The following is a 15,395-nucleotide window of genomic DNA, read 5'->3' on the forward strand; positions in this document are numbered from 1 at the left end:
TAACTGGGGCTTATTTTGGGGGTAGATCTTATTTTCGGGGAAACATGGTATCTAGATTTAAACAACAAGCAATTTAAATCAGATTTAATACTAAACATTTTATGCATCCCCATAAAAAATATAGAAGAGGAGTTCTAGTCAAGATGGCAGAGTAGGTAAACTCTGTGCTTACCTGCTCTCACGACCACAGCAAAACTACAACTAAACTACAAAACAATCATCTTTGAGAATTGCCTCAAAATCTTGCTGAACAAAAGCCCTACAACTAAGGACATACAGAAGAAGCCACCTCGAGACTGGTAGGAGGGGCAGAGATGTGGAACAGGCTGGCCCCACAGCTGAGTGTGACCATTAAAAATTGGAAGAAATATCTTGGCTGCAGAGGTCTCCCCTGGAGAAGAGAGGTATCCCAGCCCTACACGAGGTTCCCTAGACCAGGTTTCCAGTGCTGAGAAAGGCAATCCCCATATCTTCTGGCCATGAAAATCAGGGAGATTGTGGCTAAATAAGACAATGACCACTGCAGTCCCAGGTGATCCTTTTAAAGGGCCTGCACACAGACTTATTCATGACGGGTTCACTTGCTCTGAGCTCCGGCAGTGGGACAGCAGTTTGAAAGGTGACAGGGACATATAAGAAGAAACTCAGTTGTCTGGCTTCAGGACAAGTGCTGGAGGAGCAGCTTTCTCTTAGATGGAGGAGTTGGCAGAAGCCATTGTTTTTTTTGTTGAGCCCTTACCCCTCCTGGCATGCAGACATAGGTGGTTGTCATATCTGAGTCTCCAACAATGTGGCTAACACTCTTCATCCACACTGCCCCTTGTTATTCCTGAAGTCCACACCCTACCCAACTTTCAGGCACACCCAAGCAACTTCCAGTGGCTTTTTTTTTGTTGTTGTTGTAAAAACCACTTGTCTTGGCTCATGCTTCCAAGCTACAGACTTTGCTAGGGTCTCTCAAAGGTTCACAGAACCCAGATAAGCAACATCTGGCTTGAGAGTGTCCTATACCTCTGGCTGAGTATCTCTAAGCCTAGCACTAGTGGCACCCGCTCTTAGACCACGACTTGGCCTCTTGAGTCACTTCCAAGCATTGCGTTAACAGTGGCCATCTGTGGATTGCTTTGTAACTCATGCTGTGTGGCCCCGGGTAGGGCATGTGCTGAGGCTGAACTTGGCGTGCAGCAGGTCCCCTCCCAGGTGTCCCTGGGGCTGGTGAACCCAGTAGTCAGCTTTGAAAAAAGCAGGAGCATCACACAACCACCTTCAAGGACAATACACTCAAGGGGCATACTGGCCAAGCAGCAGAGCCCTGCTAAAGCATGTACTGCTCTGTAGGGTCAGCTCCTGTACTACAATTCCTCCACTGTATTCATGGCCAGTCCTCACAACCAATGAGCCCGAGGGTCAATACCTCCCATTGATGTGCAAACAGCAACCAATGTTCAACTACAAGAGGAGGGCACACAGAACCTATATAAGGGACACACCAGGAGTGTGCAACTCAGTTGACCAGGAAGAATATGTCATTGAGCTCTACAGCACACCTACTACGTACGGTCACTTTACTAGACTGGGAGACATAGCAGCCCTACGCAATACATAGAAACAAACATGGGGGAGGGAGCCAAAGTGGGGCTACAAAGGAGCATGTCCCAAATAAAAGAACAGAAATAAACTCCAGTAAAAGAACTAAACAAAATGGAGACAAGCAATCTACCAGATATGAGTTCCAAACACTTGTTATAAGGATGCTCAATGATCTCAGGGGGAACTTCAACAAAGAGATTGGAAACATAAAAAATGGAGATAAAAAGCATAAAAAAGAACCAGTTAGAAATAGAATTACAATAATGGAAATAAAAATACATTAGAAAAAATCAACAGTAGATTAGATGAAAGAGAAGATTGAATCATGATTTAGAAGGTAAAGTAACAGAAAACACCAACTGAGAACAGCAAAAAAAAAAAAAAAAAAAAAAAAAAGGAATCCAAAGAAATGAGAAGAGTTTAAGGGGCCTCTAGGACAACATCAAACATACGAACATTTGCATTATAGGGGCACCAGAAGGAGAAAAGAGAGAGCAAGAAATTGAAAACCTATTCGAAGAAGTAATGATGGAAAACTTCCCTAACCTGGCAGAGGAAATAGATATACAAGCCCAGAAAGCACATAGAGTCCCAAACAAGATCAACCCAAAGAGGCCAACATCAAGATACATCATAATTAAAATGCCAAAGTTTAAAGAAAAAGAGAGAATCTTAAAAGCAGCAAGAGAAAAACAGGTTAAAGACAAGGAGAGAACCTTAAAAGCAGCAAGAGAAAAACAGTTAGTTACGTATAATGGAGCTTCCGTAAGACTGTCAGCTGCTTTCTCAACAGAAACTTTGCAGGCCAGAAGGGATCGGCACCAAATATTCAAAGTGATGAAAAGCAAGGACCTACAACCAAGATTATTCTACCTGGCAAAGCTATCATTTAGACTCGAAGGACAGATAAAGAGCTTCACAGACAAGAAAAAGCTAAAGGAGTTCATCACTACCAAACTAGTATTACAAGGCATCTTAAAGGGACTTCTTTAAAATAACTGTAACTGAAAAATTAAAAAGGGGAGAAGATAAAGGGAAATAAGAAGTTCAAAGTTCCAGGTATAACACAAATAAGTCTTGGTGATGTAATATATAGCATAAGAAATATAGTAAATAACCTTGTGATAGTGTGGTACGGTGTCAGATGGTTGCTGGACTTACCATGATTATCACTTCTTTAGCTTAAGGAGCATAATCAATAATATAGTAATAACTACATATAGTGTCAGGTGGGTACTGTTGAATAACTATGATGTACACTTGAAGCTAATATAATATTGTATGCTAGCTATATTTAATAAAATTCTTTAAAAAATAAAACTATTTACAAATAAAAAATGAAGAAAATATGAGTACATGAAACAAAGTGCTGTGTACTGAATATTTGTGCTCCCTACCCCACTCCAAATTCTTATGTTAAAACCTGATTCTCAATGTGATAGTATTTGGAGATGGGGTTTGGAGAGGTGATTAGATTTAGATGAAGTCATACAGGTAGAGTCTGCATAATGAATTAGTGCCCTTTCAAGGGAATGAAGAGCCAAGGGATTTCTTATTCTGCTATGTGAGGATACAAGCAGAAGTTTCCAAGCTAAGAATCCAGAAGAGGGCTCTCACCAGAACTTGAGTATACTGCCTTCCTGATGTTGAATTTTCAGCCTCCAGAATGGTCAGATAAATTTCTGTTGTTTATAAAGTACCAAGTCTCAGGTACTTTGTTTATGTCAGCCCAACTGACTGAGACACAATGGTTTTCAGACATTGGACCCCACACGGTGTAGGACAGTGATCTCCAAAAAAAGATGATCCTATAACTATCCTAACTGACCACTTGAGAGAGCTTGTTGGCCATAGTGCCTAGAGCAGAAATCCAAACAAAGCCTCCTGTTTTTTCTGAAGTAAGGAAAGTGTTTAAAGTTTAGGGAGACAGAAAAGTCTGAAATTTGACAAGCAGACTACAAAAGAGGAGAGAGTGCCACAGACAGCTCCAGAGATCTACTCAAGTGTCTATGCACGTCAATAGATGAGTAGTGATCAGTACTCATGAAAGTAAGGAAACTATCAAGTCTAGAAAAGAATCAGCAGACAGGGTCAGCTAGAAAAATCTCTGCTGCTTACACATGAAGAGGGAAAGATTATGTTCCCATGATATAGAGCGGAAAGACTTCTTAATAAATGGGTCACTGAATAGGTGCCTCAGAGAGTTGGCACAGCGATGAGGTCAAATGAGCTGTAGATCAATGGCTGCTCCATAACCACTAAACAAAACTTAAAAGATTCAAAATAAGTTAAATACTAAGTACTATGTTTTATACCCAAAAACAAAAATCCACATTATCAGAAGGAACACTAACAGAATAAATCCAGCAACCTCTAACATTTGCAATGTTTGACCTCCAATTAAAAAAATTATCAGGCATGCAAAGAAGCAGGAACATATCACCCACAATGAAAAGAGACACCAGTTGATAGGAATGGACTCTGAATTGACATAGATAAAATAATTAATAAACAAAGATGTTAAACTGCTATTATAAATATGCCCCATATATCCATAGGTAGATTAAAAGTATACATATGTTATATATTCTGTAGGAAATATAAAAATGACCTAAATTGAATTTCTAAGGATAGAAAACGTATTATAACAGGTGAAAAGTATATTGGATAGTATTAAAAATAGAAAAGATATTACAGATGCAAATATAATTTGAAGACATAAACATAAAAACAATCCAGAATAAAATCCCAGTTTAAAAAGAGTATAAACAAAAAGCATCAGTACCTAACATCAGTGCCTTGTACCTACAAGGCAACTTACAAAGCCATATATATATATGTAATGATGCCTCAGAATCATGAACCATGGGCAAAAAAGAAAAATTTCCAAATAATGATAAAAATTTTTCCAAATTCAATGAGAACTGTAAAGTAATTAGTTAAAGAAGCTCAATAAATCAGGAGAAATATGAAGAAAATAGCACAACATCACATTGTAATCACATTGTAATCACATTGCTTAAAGCTATTGATAAAAAAAAATAGTCAAAGGAAAAAAAAATTACCTAGAGAGGAACAAAAGATTTTTAAAAATAAGGCAAAAAAGACAAGAGATTTTTATTGGGGAAAATATAACTCAGAAGAAAGTGGGTCAACACCTGTAAAGTACTGAAAAAGAAAAGACAAACAAACCAAAAACCTGTTAACCTAGAAACCTATATCCAGGAAAAATATCTTTCCAAAATAAAGGTAAAGTAACATCATTTTCAGAACTACAAAATGTGAGAGTATTCATAACTACTAGTAAGGAACCACAAGAAATTATAAATGTTACTTTAGGCAAAGGAAAATGGTTCCAGATGGAAATCTGCATCTATGCACAGGAAAGGAGTATACAGGAAATGGTAAATATGTGTGACAATTTAAAATGTAATTGGCTGTTTAAAACATTATGGTGTGTCTAATGTATATACCAAAAATAAAAGTATGATTTAAAAAAAAAAAAAAAAAAAAAAAAAAAAAATATATATATATATATATATATATATATATATATATATGTATATGTATATATATATATATGGGATGAGATTGTCACTATAATCTAATAATCATGTATTGTTTCCTGACTTCATCTCTATGAGGGAATGTTAAATAAAAAACAGAAAAATAAAACAAAACTTTAAGTCTGGGGCCTGAGTTCTTTTCCCAATTCTACTTCCAACTATGTAATCTTAGAGGAGTTGCTTCTTCATTCTGTGCCACCATTTCTCATGTGTAAAAGAAACACGTTGGCCTTTATTAAAAACGGTGGTTCTCCTATCCTATGGTACATCCTCCCTAATGTCTCTTTACGGCAAACTCCTGTCATGTGGGTTCTATGGGAAAAATGAAAGCACGCTTGGGGAGCTTCAAAGAGCATTTTTAAGCAGGGTGCTGTATTCATCAAAGCAAGGAGGAGGGACCTTTTTTATTTTATAATCGTATGTTAAGAGAAGAAGAAAATGCCATGGGTGATGACTCAAGCTGGTGATTGTCAGATATTCATGACACAGAACAAAAATGCCAATCTTGCCATTGTGAGAACAATTACCTTCATTGTCACCATGATTTTTTTCAAATATTTATTCTATTTAAAGTACCTGAGTGGGTTATATGAAGTATAGACTTATTTCCATTTTACTTATTATATCTGAATTTGCAAGCTGATACATACTATTAATAATAATTCAAGTTCATCTCAGTAGGAACAGATATTGCATACACTCTAATGCACACACTATAAAGTTCATTTCAATAGGTATTTATTGACTACCCATAGAGAAATTCGAAATTATGTACCTAAATGTTATGAGACCAGGATTTTAGTTTCAAAACAAACAACTAGCTCTGTCACCTAGAAAAAGACTTATTTTATTTTATTTTTTTTAAATGTTTGTCTTCTGTGAAATGAGGAGACTAAGTTAGATTATCCTTCAGTTCATTTCCAGTTATAAACTTAAACTGTTATACGTCTACACATGCACAACTGTACCAGAAACTGTGGGGAATATAAACCAGGAAAAGATATACTTCCTACCCTTGAGGAAATTATGGTCTAATTGGATAAGAAACTGTATCCATATTTCACTCAGAATTAATTACTGAATGTTTATTATGTTCAAGGTACTAGGTTCAGTGCTACTTGAAATGATTAGAATAGGCTTAAATTTCTAGACAGATATTGTTATCTAGGATTTCAGAAATAGCTTTATAAAGAAGTTAAGATTTGGGATGGATTTTTCAGAATGAATGACATTAACCTGAGGGTATTATGAGGATGTGTATCAGGGAAATGGTAAGATTCGGAAAAAAACTTTAAAAGAATAACATTTACCCCTATTATGCATATAAATGGAAGTTTTGCAATAGATAGGGGTTATTTAAATTTAGTGAGGGTATGGGTGTGTTACTCAAATCTAGTACGTGTGTATACATAAATTATGTACATCTACACATATTTCCCGACTAAGACATTTTAATGAGGAGGAAGAAGAGAAGGAAAACAAACGAAATGGGATGATATGGTAGAAATAGCACCCAGAAATTCTCATTTCAAGTTCAAACAGTGCACCAAACTAGGTATCTCATCTTATGCATATCTATTCACATTTCTCAGTATTGTTAGTTCTAATGTATGGTGGTGGAGGGTGGATAGCCTAGATGACTTTCAAAGTCAGTGCCAGCTCTATAATTGCATGATGACAGTTTGAACTGAGTTAGTGATCACTCTGATCACCGCACCAAATCTGTTTCTAAAATAGAGAGATACACAACTCCTTCCAGAAGGAGATTCTAATCTGGTTTGGGAACCAAGGCATAGGTATAAAATTGATACTACAAATGTTTAGTTATTACTTGCATTCTTACTATATATTTTATTTTTGTTTTTGTAGCAACCTCCTCTGCCTTATTTTCCAGTGCTTCGTACAGAATCAAAGACATTGCAGATATTAATTGAACTTCTTCCGTAAACGATCCATGAATGAATGAATTCATGAAAACACAGTTAACTAGTACTGTATTTAGAAATTTGTTGGCTGTTTATTTCTAACTGATATAGAACAACATAGTTGCATACCAGTTCATATACACTCATTTTTCTATCCTGTCTGGTTCATGTGATGGAAACTGTTTTAATTGTCAATCAACATTCAGATCATCATAGAAGATTCCACCACCAAATCACATAATGTGAAACACTTTGATGTTACATTAATATTTGTTGAAATGTTGTCATTAAGATTTCTGTCTTATTATATTGAAATGCATTGGGTCGTGCTGGCAACCTGGATAAGAGCTAAGAGAAGAAAAGGAAATAGCATTGCTGGAAGGGCAAGCATGAGAAGTAGAGAGGGCAGAAGTCATAACATTGTAAATAAACTTCTTTGGGCATCTTTCAATGTCGTAGGCCACCTTTTTTGAGAATATAGATATTCACATATTTTGTGCCCTCATCTTCTCAGCCTCGTGGTAAAATGTCTTATTTTTAAGGAGACCTTCTCTGACATTCGTATTGAAAATTACAACTTGTTTTCTCTCCCTTTCCTTTTCTCCATAGCACTTATCTTCTAGAATATTCTGTGAGTTACAGATGTATTTGGTTATTATATGGCTCTTCTGACTAGATTGTGAACTTTTAAGTATAGAGTTTTGCCTGTGTTTACATCTGTATTCCTAGTCTTTAGCATAATGCCTTCCACACAGCAGGATTTCAACAAATATTCAAAATTTCCAATATTTATTGAACTGCACATTCTACCTCTGTACATTACTGATCACTTTGGCAGCTGTGTTTTTATTTATGACCCTCGACTGTGGTCAGCTGATTGGCTTAAAGATGCATTCTAAAAAGTGGCCCAGATATTTATATTAATTGTATAGTGGAGTAGAAAAAAAATATATTTTAAAAATCAACACACATGAATATAAACTGCACTAAATGTATGTAGCAAATGACAGTCCTTCCGCCTTTCTCTTATTATGCACTAACAGTCATCTCGTTATCTCATTAACCATTTTATGAGCTTCATCTCTGTGCTAAGACAAGGTACACACTTTATTTACAACATGTAATTAATCTTATGGTATCCCTTGAGGTAGGCATTGTTATCACACTCTTATAGATTAGAAAACTGAGGCTCAGAGGGGTTTACAGATGGGGCAAGCCTGTCACCAACATAAAAACCAGTGGACTTCATGTGCTAATTATATGGAATTAGCTCTGTTGCCTGCTATGGAGTCACTGCCAGGAAAGAGAGAACTTTAAGAGCCCAAGCTTCTTTTATTCCATTATTTTCCTTTCTTTTATGATCTCATTTTATTATGTAGTTTTAAATAGGTATTGGAATGGTTAAACAGTGGAAGCAGATCCCTAAATATTATTTCCAAAGTTTTAATTTAAAGCAAGATGTACATATCAAATAGAAAAAGAAAAAGAAAAAAAGAAAAAAATGGCCGACTTGCCGAATGTTTTATGGGCACTCCATATCGATCAGGTTATTTCCACATTTTTTGTAGGGACAAGTAGAATAAATTATTTTAAATAAAATGGCAGATGATCAGGGAAGGTGTTATTCTGAGCATGTTTTATAGTTAAAATGATCCTCAGAAGTTAAATTAGCAAAGGAGGAAAAAAGAAAGTAGGAAACAATGACAACAAAAATGACTTTACTTAATACAGATTGTAAACAACCTTAACAAAATGCACTAAGAATATCAAGGTCAAAGAAGAACCTTAAAACAAACGTATATAATTTTATTACTCAATGTCACCCAATGAATTTAATTTAAAAAAATCAATCAATACTTAGAGTCATTGAGCTATGATTCAAACCCACAAAATCAAAATGACATATTAAGAGGTATTTTGCCAGCCTACCCTCTGAGTCAAGCGGTAATACAAAGCTGGTAGCATTTCAGGAAAATATTTCAGCAAAATCATTCTAGCATGGAGTGCAAAGGGAGAAAGAAAGAGTATGTACTGCTCATTGAGAGTTTAGTTTCCAAGAGATGGGAAATTGTTTCTAAGATAAAATAAAATTATTTTTAAGTATCTGAAAATAAACACATTAAAATAAAAATGTTTTCAATTTATTTCAGTCATTCTAGATATTTATAGGCCCACCTTTTAAAACTGATTTTTTGTAAGTTCATTTTAGCAAATCCTCTGCAAAGTTTTAATATGGAATGAGTCATATTTAATTGTCACTGTACATTGAATTTTTGAAGAATCCTGTCTAAATACAACCTTCACAGAGATACTCATTTTTTACATAACAAGTGCTGCTTGCTAGATCACAAACACATCAATGGAAAAAAGAAAAGAAAAGAAAATACTCACATTATAGGCACTCTTCCCACAAAACTGAAGCATTGGGTTATTAGTTTTCATACTGCTCACTTTCTAGTTTAAAAATTCCATAGACGATTGTATCTGAACTTGTCGATTTTTGTTTTAATTGCAAACAATTCCCCAATACAATAAACTGCAATTTACTTCTATTCAAGCTTGTCCAGCTGGGGTAATATATGCTTTGGCCATGTCTGCTCTGCAAAGTTGAGGACATGGTTCTTTGCAAATAGGGAATGTCTAGCCACCACATTTTGTACACTTCTGACAATGCTATTGGCAGGACAGTATTTCCTTCAGATCCAGAGGCATGGACTTTGCAGCTTTAGCCCAAGTAATCATATATTATTTTAATGAACAGTTCATTTACAATAACCTCTCTAACCAGAGTGTCAATGATTATAGACCATGGTGGACTCCTTTGTTTTTGCCACCAAGGCCCTTCTGAGTTAAATAAGTATGTGGGTATATTAACTCTTTCAGATACAATCATGGGTTTAATACATCCTAGTGAGCAAACAACAATTTGCCAGGCTATGTGCTAGAAGATGCCAATGCAAGCTGAATCAGACAAAGTATCTGGCTTTGACAGTTCAGAACATTTTGCAGAGATGTGTAAAAATATAGCCCATTCTAAGATGATGTATATACAAAGCACTATGAGAATATTGAGACACAAATGGATCAGAACAAAGACACAATGAAGGTTGAGGCTCCCAACTGAACAACGTGGCTCAGAAAAATATTAATCTTTCCCTTAAGCCTGATAGGCTCATAGAATTAACAACTGGGTAGGTTGTGGAGGGGAAGATGGAGAGGGGGAAGGATACGGGATTTAAAAAACTTAGAAATATAGAAGTATGTCTTAGAAGCATGTCTAGAAATCTAAGAGGCACGTATTGAAAAGAACCGTGGCTGTGGTTTTGGGTTCATGGGATCAGATAAGTTTCTAAGAGATGTACACCAGCAAAGAAACTACGAGTCCAGACTAACAATAAGACAACCTGTAGACTCAACAAGCAGGTAGCAAGCTGAAGAACTGCTCATTTCCAAAGGAGATGCAATTCTTTAATGCCCATTTCTGGTACGGCCATGGAAGATGACGGAGAACGAAGAACACTTTGGAAAGCAGAGTCAATACCCCATTCAGAGAGCAAAATTGGGGCTTAATCAAAGGACATTAGGGATTTTCTCAGTGTCTGTCCAATGAGATACATGAATTCCTAACAGGTAATGGGCACCAGGCAGTGAAACAGACAAATCTGCTCTGGATCATAACCCTTCTGCTTCTAGCTCGAGACAATTCTATGCTTGTAAGGGCTTCTAAGATTGGGTCCATTCAAATAATCCAGGATAAGCTCCTTATTGTAATAGTTGCACCTTCATTACATTTGCAAAATCTTTTTTTCCATGTAACATATGTTCACAGATTCCCAAGATTAGGACAGGGACATATTTGGTGAGTGGGAGGACAGTGGAGTGGGGAGGGGTGGCATACTGGCCACCACACCAGTAACCCTGGATTCTGCGCTTGATGTGATATGCCTAGATGGGATTTTGGATTGTTTCTCTTGGGGAGAGAGAAAGAGGAATATGTTGCTGGCAGAAAGGACAGTAAGCTGTATATTTGGTGACCAGAAAGGCAAACTATTTTTCGTTACATTCATGCAACAAACATTTCTGACCTTCTGATCACATGTACTGGATATCTGGCTATTGAGTGATTGAGTAGGGACATTTGACTAATTCTAGCAGGGACTCCTTGCTGACCCATTATGGACTGGTTTTAAACCAGAGTATTTCAGATTTTTAAAATTATTTTTACAGTAGGTTGAATAACCTAACCAATTATGGCTGGTGCAGTAAATGTGCAACTATTATTTGTGAATAAAGGCCTACTATGTGTGATAATGGTATTCTAGTTTTTCCCACACCCATGCCTAATCTTTTGAATCAAAGGACAGAGTCTTTAAACAAGGGTGTAAAGACATTTGGGTGTCCATATGTACAAAGTTAAATATTAATCTTTACCTTACAACATGCACTAGAAACACTTTCATGTAAATAGAGACCTACATTTGAAACACAAAATGATAAAGCATATCTAGATAATATAGAAAAATATTTTCATGATCTTGGAGGTACAGAGTGATATCTCATTAAACTAGGCACAAGAACCAAAAAACATGAAAAAAAAGAAAGAAAAACACAACAACAACAAAAAAAACTTGCTAAATTTGATAATTAAAATGAAGAAGTTCTGTTCATAAAATGATACCATAAAGAGTGAAACTCAAGTGGTGAAATGAGAGAGGACATTTGCAATATATACAATTAACACAGATTAATATGCAGATTATAAGAAAAACTATTCCAAATCAATAGATAAAAAAGACAATAGGAGGGGTGGCGGGTTACCTCAATTGGTTACAGCATGGTGCTAATAACACCAAGGTTGCCGGTTTGATCCCTGCATGGCCACTGTGAGCTGTGCCCTCCTTAAAAAAAAAAAGCAATAGGAACTATCAATAGATAAAATCAATAGATAAAAATATTAATAGAAAAATCAATAGATAAAAAGACAATAATAATTTCCAAAAGAAAGAAAAAAATCCAAATAACTAATAAAGTTATGAAAGACACTAATATTTAGCATCCAGACTAACATACCATTATCCCTTCACAAGACTGCCAAATAGTAAAACATTTAACAATGACAAGCATTGGCAAGGAGGTGAACCAAGGGTAAATCTCATTCATTGCTGGTGAGAATGAGAATCATACTAACATTTTGTGATCGTGAATAAAAAGTGCCTAATATACAGAAAAGTTAATAAATATTTTTGTGATGGTGGTGGTTGCGGTTGTTATCCATATGCCTGTCTTTACTCTCATATGTAGTATCAGTCTTGTTCATTCGTTCAGTATCCATTTACTAACTTGCTGCTCTGTGCCATGTAATGTGTTAGACTCTGGAGATACAAAGTCAGATGAAAATAGTTACAGTTCCTGTGCTCAATGATTATTGTTTAATGGGATTAATCACTTGCACTTTTTGACTTCAAGTTTCCCCAAGCAAATTCATATCATAAAAATACTTAATATCTAGGGCCAGTGAGCTGAGCCCTCTGCAACTAAGATTAAACACGGCACCTTGAGCTGAGCTGCCTGCCGCTGAGCTGCTGAGGGGCGGCCAGATGGCTCAATTGGTTAGTGTGCTTTTAACAACAAGGTTGCAAACGGCAACTAGATTGAAGATGGAAACTGGACTTAGAGCTGAGCTGTGCCCTCTACAACTGAGATAGAAGGACAACAACTTAACTTGGAGCTGAGGGGTCCTGGGAAAAACACACTGTTCCACAATAAAGTCCTGGAAATACATACTGTTCCCCTTCCCCAATAAAATCTTTTAAAAAAAGTATATATAATTTTGAATACTTAATAGATGCCAGGAAAACAAAGGGGAGATTTGCTAAAACAAAACAAAAACAAAGATTCTGGAGAAGGATAAACGTTTAAGAATTTTTATCAAGTTCTTCCACATTCTTATCATGTTTTACTCTGAAATTCCAGGCAGCGTCTTTTAGGAGTTCATTTCACACCCAACAAACATAGTAGAAAGAAAGAACATCAGAAAGGGGGAAATTAGCTAAATCTCTCCAAGATTTCTCTCTATCCTGTAGAAAAAGCTACTGTGTTATTAATAAATCTACACTATTTACCTCTCTAAATGCCTCAATTATCATCAGGCAATGAATTTCAACATCCTTTGAATTTTAATGATGGGGGGGAATCCCAAATACTCTGAGATCACTTCTTCAATCTGCTCATTTTACAAATGAGAAAACTTGAAGAAGCACAAGCAAGCTGAGTGAAAGGTTGAAAGTCCTCACACAGCTGGCCAGCGACTATGTTTAAATTCTTTGTACTCCTTTATGTTACTTCTTGAAACGTTGTAGGAATTAGCTCTCTGTGTCTTCTGAGATGCCTAACATATTTTCCAGCTGAACAGAGTTTTCTGGTAATAAAATAGAATCAGGTAACAGATTGGTTTCTACACCCAGTAGCTGGGAACAACCACATAGCTGACTGAGTTATTAAATATTAACTTTAAGGCTCTGTAGTCGTACATGGTAACGCACTTTTTTATTTTATTATCAACATGCCATCTTAGAAGGGGAAGAATAACACTACACAGCACACAGACTCCAATATCCCTTCCTCAGCAGCAGTAATTACAATGCAGTGCTCCCTACAAATGAAAGAGAGGTAGCACACTCCAAATAAGTAGGGTCTTAGGTTTTTGGGGGGGAATCTAACCAAGGTAGAAAATGAACCTTCTCCTGAATAGCTAGGGAGGAATAATGACAAAGTACAAATCAACAAACCTTCCCTGACCCTGCTCAGTATGTGCATGAAATAAAGATAGCCCACATTAGCTTCAAAATTTAGTATTTTCCTGATAAGAAACACCAGATCTATATTAGTAGTAAAACACACTACTTTTTACCAAGATAATGGCATTCTGCGGCATACAACTGGGATAGAGGCAGGTGGATATGAAAAGTCAAGACGAAATATGCCGTGTGTGCTCATGAAGTTTAATTTTAAGCATTTTAAGACACAATGTTTTATTGTGACCACACCACAATTATGTCAAGTTTCTGGAATAATTCTGATCTCTCCCTTCACCATGCACAGCAACAGTTAGGCAGACCCTCATGTACACATAGGGACAGACAATTCCTGGTCTCTCGAAACTGATCAGCTACTGGGAGTAGACAGGCAGAAAAGCATGGGAGTTAAATGTGTAGTCTCCATAGCTGGGAAGCCTAATTTCAAATACCAGTCTTTTTAGTTCCTAGCGATGAACATTAGTCCAGTCACTTACTTTCTAGGTGTCTCAGTTATTTTTGAAATGGGGACAATACAAGTAACTATCTGTGTGCTATTTAAATGTGAATGATTTAACTTATTTGTTTTTAAGACAGTCCTGGAAGGTCGTTGTGTACAACTGTTATTGTTATCAACAAATACTCTTATGTAGAAAAGAGGGATACACAGCAAGTAATTGTTAGTAATATGATAAGGATAATTACAGGTGTGTTTTGTCATTTTTATTCCTCACATCTATTTTCACAAATATGCGTTATCTTTACAATCATGGTTTAAAAGATTCAAAAAAATCAAGATTAAAATAATACAATATTTATTCATGATAAGCCATCTAGTCAGCTTTTTCAAGGCTGGAATGGAACTTTAGTCAACAGCCTCAAGCACTGTAACTTTTCAGAAACTTTCCAGGTCAAGAAACTTATAGATCTGATTCCCTGGTGCCTTTATATGGAAAAAACCAGAAGGGAATAGAGCAGAACAGAGAACAAATCTGTCTGAATGTCTTTGGAGTATGAGAGCATTTGAGAAACTGGAGATGCATGATTGTCAGTCATGGATTTAAACCAATCAACTCCAAGAGAGATTAACCAGCTTTGCAGCCAAGAACAAAAACAGGGGAAGTGTGAGCATTTCAATGTGTGTGTGTGTGTGTGTGTGTGTGTGTGTGTGTGTGTGTGTGTGTGTGTATTGGGGTCAGGGGACTTAAATGTGTTCTTTACCTACATAATCATCTGTATCCTTAGATTAATTGGCAGTACAAACTTGTAGCTTCTTTAAAGAAGAACCCACAGGAAAGAACAGAGTAAATACATCTTTAGAAAGGTCAGGGTTTCCCATTCACATATCATGTTGGTTTTCTCACAATTTTTTATTCCTAAAACACAAGTCACTATAACCATGGGATATGCTTTACATTACATTCATTAGCAGATCTTATTTCCAAAATCACATTTATAAACCCTCACCATGTGTCTAGTGTTTCATAAGTAACAAAATGGAAGAGAAGCCAATGAGAATG

General features: G+C 36.2%; 1 protein-coding gene across 12 annotated transcripts in view; it reads right to left on the reverse strand.

The window, feature by feature from the left end:
- The window catches only part of LRRC4C (leucine rich repeat containing 4C), a 1,083,645-nt gene that overhangs the window by 217,125 nt on the left and 851,125 nt on the right, over nucleotides 1-15,395 (reverse strand). For 10 of the 12 annotated variants that reach the window (XM_074336244.2, XM_074336243.2, XM_074336242.2 and 7 more), the window contains one exon: nucleotides 11,900-11,979. The exons of the other annotated variants lie outside the window; for them this stretch is intronic. The gene's annotated coding sequence lies outside the window, so the exon portion shown is untranslated. The remainder of the gene's footprint in view (nucleotides 1-11,899; nucleotides 11,980-15,395) is intronic. 12 annotated transcript variants of the gene reach the window in all.

This window comes from Rhinolophus sinicus, chromosome 14 (genome assembly GCF_057876585.1).
Source record: "Rhinolophus sinicus isolate RSI-liver-muscle chromosome 14, RSI-T2T, whole genome shotgun sequence".
NCBI classification, from domain to species: domain Eukaryota; kingdom Metazoa; phylum Chordata; class Mammalia; order Chiroptera; family Rhinolophidae; genus Rhinolophus; species Rhinolophus sinicus.